We start from the raw sequence: 10,494 nt of genomic DNA on the forward strand, positions 1-10,494 counted from the left end.
ATACTAGCAATAGCCTGTCAGACTAGCTTTTTCAGTCTACATATTCCTTTTGTCTCTGCACATGATGTCTCAATCATCCTTCATGTTTATAATAATTTCTCCACTGAATTAAAAACCAAAGGCATTTCTATTAAAGTTCACTTCGTTCAGAGAACATTGATTCTTTTTTTTTTTTCTTAACACTGCAGGCTACCAACCATTAAACCCTAATTTAAGAGCTCCCACAGTGTTGTGCATTGTCTGTGTAATAAATCTCTGTTGGAGAAAGAGTATAATCAAGGAGTAATAATTTTTCTTGTCAGGCATGACTGAGCAGCGGATGGCATCAGTGTCTGCAACATACCTAAATTTATAGCTAAACAAACATTACTGGCCCTTGAATAAACAGACGAAAGTTGATTCATTGCCCAACAGTGTGTAAGACCTATAACTGAAACACTGATTTCATTGTCTCTTTTAGGAAAGGCAGGGGATACAAGTTTAGAAACAATACTTTCCATGCCTAATGTCTCAGAGCACTTTGCTGTAACTTCCACCACCAAAAAAGTCTGTAAAAGGCATGGAGTCAGCTCAGTCCAAATAAAAGTTGAGGATATGAAACATGTCTTCTGCTTTTAAAGTAGCAATTGTGCTAGGAGCTACTATGGTACAGTATTAATTAACAACAAAAATAATTATGTTCTTATACTAGTGTCCATCTTCAGACTACTTCAATGCCACTGTAAGTCCCATAAAACAGCTTAAACATTCCCAACCAGAATTCCTGTATGTGCTTCCCACAGCCTTAAAAACCAAAAATCAAAATAATAATATTTGCTGTGTATACAGGTATCTATTTCCTCCTCCCTTAGAGGTGATGGGGAGTGAAGGTCTAACACAGAGAATCTTGCCTGTCCAGCTTCTCGCTGGACTCTCAATTGTGACTTCTTACGCAGGGATATGAACCGAGTTACACTGAGTTGTGCTTTCTATTGTTTTATATTCCATTCAGTCTGAACTTTTAATGGTTAATATTTCCTAGTACAAAATTGTGTCAGTTACATTTAATAGAATTTAGTACTGCCAGTAAATAGTCATTTTTTGGAAACCTGACAAAATCTGCTGCTCCTGCTACTTTGCTGAGCTTGTCTGTCCTTACTACTCTCTGTCATCTATGCAGGACGCACAGTGTTCACTTGGCACAAGATCTGACTGAAGGGTTAACCATTTTTAAATAGGTTTCTGGTATTCGCTTGCTCTGTAATTAAATGCTGAACAAAAAGCAGCACTACCTTAGAGCTCTCTATTTTATTTTAATTTTTCTTGTTGCATTGAAATGTCTTTCATGAAGTCCCATGATTCAGAAAAGATTTCCCTGGAACAGCTTCACAGAAGCATCTACGCAACACTGCATAGAACCATATAATTTCAAGTTAAACAGTGATCCATTTCTTAATACTTGCATTTGTATCTTCATATTCCAGGTTTGTAAGGTCCAGTTTATAACACACCTGTTCAAGTGAGTAGCCTCTTCACTTGGCAGTATTTACTGTGACTGAGCTGTTGAATGAAAGATCCTCTAGAACTTGCCTGGACAAATATAATGAACTTAAGGGCACATAGTTCCATGTCAGCAAGAGAGCTCAAGAACACCTTTTTGTGCAGGAAAAAGGAGTAGATGAATTCTGTTTATGCATGCATAGAGAAAACTTCATGACTGATAAATAAGCATCATAGCAATGCATGCTTATAACTGCTCAGAAAACAAGCTGTTGAACATTTCCTTGCCTCAGCTTCTGACTCACTGTCTAGTCTGTCTGATGCACAAAAAATGCCATGCTTTGCTAGTTGGAACTGGTGGAGAGAATATGTGAGGACATTCACTTAAATTAGAATGGAGAAAGCTTTCCCATCTACTCCTTGTTGCTGGGAATCTCTGCATAATCAATCTATCCTGTTAGTATTTGTTGGAATTTATGATCTGATTCTATTTTTTCAATCACTATATGGACACTTAGTTAAAGCATACAAATAACTTTTGTTATTTACACTTTCTCCATTTGGAGTATGCTCTAGGTTGCATGCGGGAAGGAAATGGCATGGCCTTCACCGTAACAGAAGCTAAATCCAACTCCATCTACATAATTACACTGGCCACAGCCCAGAAACCCCTCTCACTTGTTTTTCCTCCAGTAATCTATGGCTCATATTATGTATCCCGCATCAGGTCTTGCTGTGGACATGGTTCCTCCACATGCTTCTCTGTCTCTATGTACATGGTAAGATCTACAGAGTATTTTGCCAGCCTGTCTCAATGACTATCTGTCTTACTGCTTACCTTGTGCCAGGGTTGTCTCTAGCAGCAGGCTCTGAAGTTTGCTCTCATGTTTATTTTTTTTCTTTAGTTTTTGGCAGGATTTTTGGGGGCCCTTTCATCATCAGTCTTCCTCCTGGTGACTCTTCTTGCTTACCTATGTCTAGTCTAGAAAAGCATACTTCTCTTTGCACAGGAGATGGTCACTGCAGTATGCAAGACTATACTGATGTAGCAAATGTGGACTTGTTGGATTTTTTAACAACAGGCTGATAAAGAGTTGCCAAACTTGCAGTAATTTAGGAGCTCCTTGCACTAGGCAGCAGTCTGGTTGACCCATTTCATGAACACCAGACAGACTTCTGCAGATGAGATCTTTGTAAAGGAATGCGTGTTCCTGGTTTATCTTGCATTACCATCACCACTACTGTAGTGATACAAGCTGTTAATCTGAAACTAATGTGGTCCTCTTCCCATCCAGTAGTATACTTGGCTTAGCATATTTTGGTTGTTCAGCCTAGGCTGCTGCATGTTCAATGAAGCAAACCCGTTGGCTTTGACAAATATTGGTGATGTGTGTGTGTGCATGCATACAGAAGCAAATATTTTCCAGGGCTTTGATAGGAAGGTAGCAGGCAAAACAATGCAGTTGACAGAAATGGCTGGATGGCATTCAGAAAGTATCCAAACGAGCTCACAATTATGTATTGTAGCGGCACTGCATTGCAAAGTGGGTTGATGGGAACATATGCTGAAATACAGCATTTTACCCAGCGCTGCAGCCAAGAGTGCCAACACATTTTTAACATTCACCTAAATGTGTTTACTTGGGTTTTTTTTCCTAGTTCATCCACATAAAAACATCTTCACCTGAGAATGTGTCAAAGTTACTGTTATTAACAAAATTTGCATTGTTTCTTGCTTTAATATACTTGTGGTTCATGTGGACTTTTAAATAACATAAGTGGTGGAGCAGAATATGCCATAGCAGCTCTGGGATTTTGTAAATGAGTAGAAATAAAAATAAATCCTGGCAGGAAGATATTTTATAGAGCTAGCTACTCTTAGTAAGTATCAGATTCTGCTCTTTGACAATAGAAACTGTGTGAAAAATAGGGATTGTGATATAATAGCAACATATTTAACTCAGTATGTTGTTCTTTTTATTTTGGCAGATCTGGCTGTTAACAGGTTTCCATTCATGCCTACCATGTTTTCCATAGCCTGGCAGAAATTTCAGTGAAGTGGAAGGCATATGACAAACTGGCTTCTTGACTGTGGCATGTCACACCAACTATGGCATACTCAATGAAAAGCACTGTGTGAATGTCTTTTGCACACTGCCAGGCATGCTTTGTGCAATCAGCTGCAAGCAGTATGGTGCTTTCTGCAGCTTCTTTTTCATTACATTATTTTCCACAAATTTATAATTAAAATAGAAGGCATGTACTATTTGCACTATGCACAAACCAATCATTCCAAAACTGTTCTGTAACATGGTGCAACCATGCTTCAGCCAGGCACTGAGGTGAAACAGAATTAAAGCAGCCATATCCTAGACTGCTCTGCTGACTGAACAAATCCAGCACACTCAGCTTCTCTGTGCCTGTCATATGCTCCAGCCCACTAACTTTATGCTGGCTCTCCACTGCACTCACACTTATTCAGTGTCTTTCTTACAGGCTCAAAATTGAACACAAGAACCAGTTGCACAAATGTTGAAGACAGGGAAATTATCACTGCCATCAACCTGCTGGCTATGCTTTTGTTAACGCATCTTGGTGTGCACCACAGCAAGGGCGCACCACTCACTGTTCCCCAGGATCCCCCTGTCCTTTCTTGAGAAGCTGCCTGCTGGCCAGTCAGCCCAAGCATGGCCTTGTGCAGGGAGGTGGTACCAGACTCTGTGCTGCCTTTGTTGAACTGCATGAAGTTCCTGCCAGCCCACTTCTCCAGCCTGTCTGGTCTCCTCTGTAGAGCAGCCCATGATTTCAGGCTTGAACTTGCTGAGGGTGTATTTTCAAGTGCCACTGTTCATGTCATTAAAGTTTTGCCAGTAAATAAAACAAATGAAATTTCACTCCAGCACAGTAATGAATACTCTTCTGGGTCAAATCTTTTCCATAGTATCTGAATATGTAGCTACTTTAAATTCTTTTAAATTAGCATAATCTCTTTGACTTGCCTCTTTCTTTTTGACCATAGACGTATGAACTTTCAATGATAGCGACTCTATGTATAGAGGAGGACTGTACCAATACATTACTGCTTTTACTGGACATGTTTATTGATTTTCCCAATGGCTTTTTTAGCTTCTCCACTCACAGACATTGTAAACTGCCTTCCTTTTCTCCTTTTTGTTTCATGGACTCCTGGCAACCAGCCTATCTTCTATCATGCAAATAATTCTTGTGCCACAAATCTTTTCCCGTCTTTTTCTCCACTGCTGCCCCTTTCTATTCAGTCCCCTTTCTCTTTTCTGCTTGCCCCGGGAATTTATATCACTTTCCATTACCCTTTTCCCATACTCAGCTCCCATTCTCCTTACAGCAAAGGGTTCCATTGTGTCCCTTGCCCAACCTATTCTCTCTGTCACACAACAGAGGCTTCATATCCCTCTTTTCCCCTTTATTTCCCTTTATTTCCTTTTTCTTTTTTTTCCTGCTCAGCCAATAAATCACTCAGTGATTTATGAGTAAATATACCTAATTGGGAAGGTGAATAGGGAAAACACATTTATAGCTGGGCAGTGCACTATTAACTGCTGTGATCAGCTGGCTGTTTATTTGATCTGCAGAAAACTGCAGAGGTATTTAAGCTGCTAGAGTGATATAGTGCTACCCATTCCATAGTTATCGCATTACTTCCAAGCAGACAGAGAAATGTCATCAAGATGATGTCGTAATGCTTAGCCAACTGGCTTATGTGATGCTGATCCAACACACTTCTCAAATATGCTGCAGTTCTGAGGATGGATCCTTCTAGGCTAGTTTTAGGCAAGCTTATATGTATAAAGTAGCAGGTATTAAAGCCCTCTCTTTTCCCAGCACGTTTTCCTCAGATTTTTATTCTATTGCATATGTGCATTTTTCAGACTTACTGAATAATATGCCTGCTATACAAATACCTGAGGCACTGTAGCTGACCAGCAGTTCACTAAGAGGGCTTTCCAAGCACCTAATAATAACAGGGATTTCATCCTCTTTGGATACTTTTCATGTATAGATACAAGACTAAAATGACATTTTCTGACTACATCCTTTTGAAAAGCAGTGCTTCATTCACTCCCTTAAAAGGTTATATCATTGTTTGCAGCATTTTTTTTTCGATTAGATTTGAAGATAAAATATTAAATCCTTATGGTATAATTTTTCTCTACATTTTTTCATCAATACACCACTATGTTGAGTCACAATAATGAAATGACAAATGGGAAAATACTGTCTACTTAATATTTATTAAGCCAATTACTTTTCTGAGTGTGACCATCTGATTTTCAAATTTTGGGAGGGTTATAGTCAATAAAGGTCAAGCAAGTAAAGTATTTGTGTATCTTCCTTTCTTTGAGTGTAAAATTATAGATAACTTAGCTAGCTTTCTTTGCAAGTAGCTGACAGCTATTCTGGTGAAGTATGATTTCATTGCTCTCTTTTGGTGATCCACAAAATACCCACAGGACCTTCAGCTCTCAAAATTCTCTCTGCTGAAGCTGTTTGGTGTGCTTGCCACCAAACTTCACATTTAAAGGCTCTGGATGCAATCGCTGAAGACAGTGTGAAACACCTGCCGTAGTCTCATTACTTTTCCACAGATGTCTTATCTGTTCCTTTTGCTCTGTATTCCATTCTGTAAATACTGTATTAAAAGTTTATTTTTGGGGTGAAACAGATGTAAATGGGTGAGTTAGCATTCCCAATCTCTTGAAGAATCAGTTCAGTATTAGAAAACAGATATAACTCTAGAGAAGTAAGCATGGCCTTAGTAAGCATAGCCTTTTGGCAGAGGTTCAGCTCTGGAAAGCAATGTTTTTCTGTTGCCTTCTACTCCCTTGTACACACATCATAGAGATGAAGAGGAAGAGGCAAAGAGAAAATGAAAGAATAACTGTCTGGGGAAAAAAAACGCTTGGTTTAACAATGCAGTGTATCAGTGTTTATGTGAATAAGCCAAAACTGGGGTTGGGGTATGCTGTAGAAGTGGCAGCATGTGATGAAAGGTAAATCTGATCTTACTTGTAATTGCTATTGATCCATCTAATAATGCAAGAACGGATTTTTCTGTTTAATAATGGACTTTCTCAATAACTCTTTATATTTCTTGTCACCTAGTTCTGAAAAGAAAACATGCAAGGAACAAGAATCTTTGGATGAGAATTCTGTAATAACCTAATGCAGCAGGAGCTGATTCTTCCTGGGCTTAGTAACAGGAATTATAAAAGTACCACAGAAAAAGCTTTACTCTTGTTAATGAAAGAAGCAGGCTGGCAATTCCATTACATTCTATGGTTATATATTAAAGTCTTTTCAATCCTCTATAATTTGACCCTCCGTGTGGCTGACTAGTGCCATAGCTTCATAACTTCTTTCTCATGTTCTCAGCAAAATGTCAATATGGGAAATTTCTGTAGTTAGAAATGAAAGCATCTTAGTTGCTGAGACTTCTGTAAAATGTGAATAACTTGAAAGAATAAATATACCTTTATATTTATAATGAAAGCAAAATTTATACATTCTGATTTGATGAGTTTGGAAAAACATATGTCTAAATCCAGGAATGAAGACACAGTTATGCTAAGAGAAATATAGTAATTCTTAGCTTGATACTTTGAATGTAATTAGCCTTATATTAAAACATTTTTGTGCACACCCTGTACCTAAATTCAGAATAAGCTTCAAATCATTTCTTCACTCCTCCTGGCAAAGCCTTAGTTTTAATGGAGATTAGTATTATGTGGAAAAAGACCCAGCTGAAGTGTGAAGTCCAAGCATATATATGAGAAGTAAATATAACTGCCAAACCTAAATCTCTTGGCCAACTATGTGCCTTTGTCTCTTTGAACAGGAATTAATCTTATACTTGCTCAAAATGAGACTACACACTCTTGGGTTAACAACCTTTTGTCCTGTGAATCTGTAAGGAAAAGTGAATAATCATAAGAAGTGGAAACAATATGTTGAGGTGATAGTTTGCTGATCAGTCACGGATCTTGCACTGATTCCTGGTCTCCTTTGCAAAGCCTAAATAAAAGGCATTTGGAAGGAGTCACTATGTCAGTATTACTAGCAATAGCAACCTCCTCCACTCTCTGGAAGTGAGTTATGAAACATGAGCAAACACAACCTCTTATCTATTTCTGGAAGTCATTTTTGTATCTTTGTCCCCACCATCATCAGTAGCATCAAGGCTTTGCCTGATGGATCCTCACAATTGCAGATCTACCCTCCCACTGTGTTCCTCAGAGTTTTTAGTTTACTGACACAGAAGATGCTTTTGTTGAGCACTTCTCCATGACATGTAAGGAATGTGGATTCATGCTATGCTTTCTGTCCGGGGACTTTGCCTCTCACTAGCTATACTGCAGAACTATTTAAGTTCTGATATATTTCAGTTCTTCTAAAAAGGCAAGTAAAGGGCAGGATCTGGACCCTAATTCTAAAAGTGCTCAGGTTAGCCTTACTTCTAAACCATTTAATGGAGTATTTAAAGGCATATGAACCATAAATATTTTCTGTTAAACACATGCTACAGTGAATATGGTCAGAGGAAAAGTGAGATCTGGGCATTATAGACTGGGGAAGTAGGACTGCTGCCTAAGTTTATAAAGAGTTTGGGTTTCTCTTCCCAGTTTTCCTTATGTGTGTTTGGATCCTAAGACTGAAAGTTTTATCATATCAGTTAATAACCAAGGATTAAGAATAAATGGTTTGTATAAGCTTTAGAAAATTATCCTGGTAAACTTAATCAGCTGTTTAATATGAGGTCAAATTCTTAGTATTCTAACATGACATGAGGTCAAATTCTTACTATTCCAAGCCTCAGTGCCAGAGCACACATGAGCAGATTGCTCCACTTTTGAACAGGAACTTACCTTTCAGTGTATATGCCATCTGGGTAACACTTAAAGTAACACCATAATGGCTATCTAACTAGAAAGTTTATAGGATTCCTTGTGTTGAATTTGCCTGTTTATTTTTTTTAGTGGATAGATGTTGCCTGGTAAATTTTAATCTCACTTCCTGACTGCTTTTCATCTCTAAACTTGATCTTAATATTATTTTAGATTAGAGACCAAATCCATCATATATTTTGTAAATCTAACTTTACCGTTATCTAAAGCAGCTGTACATTTATTAATTACAATACACAGATGGGACTCACCAAACTGTAACCCATGGTCTTCCCTGAAATAGATTTCCATAGCTCATCAAGAAATTAGGACAACAAAACTTGATTTTGTGCATGGAATCCTATTTCTGTCTCATTATTCTGCTTTGTAATTACGAGCTACTCTCAGTGCTCCTGACTGCCTACCTGCTTCCCATGTGTCTCTCAGGCCTCTGAAGAAGGCCTTATTAAATGTTTGTACAATACCTAGTATGATAGGTCCTCTGACTGCTGCTGTTATATAAAGAGCAAATACCAACAATAATAACTCTTCATTGTAATACAACCTATAAATATATGCGTGGAAGAGAAACATTTTCAAAAAAAAGAGGAGCCTTACTGGGATCCAAAGGAATTCTCTTTTGTTGTCAAATTAAAAAGAATCCTCTTTAAAATTTAAAAAATTAAGTTAGTCTCTATCTTTCTCTCTTTCTCTCTCTCTTTGATTTGGGGAGTTTTAATGACTCTCTACTATATTAATAAAGTCTTTAAAAAAGCAAATAACATTCTGGAAGAAGCTTATGTAGATCAACCCCTGTTTAAAGCAGAGTTAATTCCAAAGATTAGATTTGATCAGATTAAATCTCCCAGGGCTTTGTGTTCTTGCAATCCATCTCTTTCTGGCTGGGCAAGGAAGTTCTTTTGGTGGGTATAAGGCACTTATTCAAAAACGGGGATACTGGGGAAGCTCTGTGTGTGGCAGGTGAGACCAACTGATCAATGCATGAATAGAGGAGGCACTAGAACTATGTTTTCCCTGACTTAACATTAATTTGGCTCTCAGGAGCAAATTAAAGATATATATATATATATACACATATAAATAAACTCAGAAATTGGAAAAGTGAAGAGAGCTGGGCTCCATCTGAGCAAATGTATGACTGGGCTGCTGTAGGTAGGCTATGGTCATGTTTGCAGTACAGCTCTTTCTGTAAGTCTGGTGAGTGTACTGAGTCACTGGGGGATGATTTGGATTTGGAAATTTGTCTGTGGGTCATGGCAATAAGAAGATGGTGGGAAATGGAAGTGAAAACTGAGGAAGAAGTGGGAAATAGTAAGCAATCTGTAGGGCATAAATATATAGCTCCTGTGTACCTTATTCATGTCTCCACTTTTGGCATTGCAAAGTTACTGCAGTTACTAGAATACCTTGGGTGGTCCCAAATCTTCATCCATTACCTTGTCACAAACTTTTCATGGCACATGTATATATAGTTGATCCTTGGCTAACATTGCTCTTTACTCTTGTAATTTCTTGGTGTTTACCTCTCTGATGGTGTGTAGATACAGACAGCTGTCACCTCCCCTTTCACCATTTATTCACTAAGCCTTTAGTCTCCTCTCATAAAAGAGGCTCTTTAGTTCCCTTATCTCCCCTGCACCTGTTGCAACTCATCCTAATTGAGCTTTATGAGGACAACAGACCTGTTTCAGAGGAGGTCATGCCAGGGTCCATCCAGACCCAGTGACATGCCCCTAGTCCGTGAGCAGTTCACGCTATTTTGACATGCTTTAGCGATGCACTTGGCAGTCCTGGGGTAACGGCTGGACTTGATCCTAAAGGTCTTTTCCAACCTAATTGATTCCATGCTTAATTTGATAATGCAGATTTTATCTGGAGCTGTCAGGAACTGGGTCTTCAGCTAGTTTAGTCATTTCCAGTTTCCAAGAGTCCTCGCAGTGGGAAGCAGCACCTTTTTAAAGGCCAGGGGCAATTAATGCTACCCATTTTTTGCAGAAGCTCTTCAGGAAGGCAGTAGGAGACAGCACAGTGGGGAGCAGTGCTGGAACCCACGTGTGTATGTGGAAATTCGATA

Source organism: Pezoporus occidentalis, unplaced genomic scaffold, assembly GCF_034315485.1.
Source record: "Pezoporus occidentalis ecotype Australia unplaced genomic scaffold, CSIRO_AGI_Poc_V1 ctg69, whole genome shotgun sequence".
NCBI classification, from domain to species: Eukaryota; Metazoa; Chordata; class Aves; order Psittaciformes; family Psittacidae; genus Pezoporus; species Pezoporus occidentalis.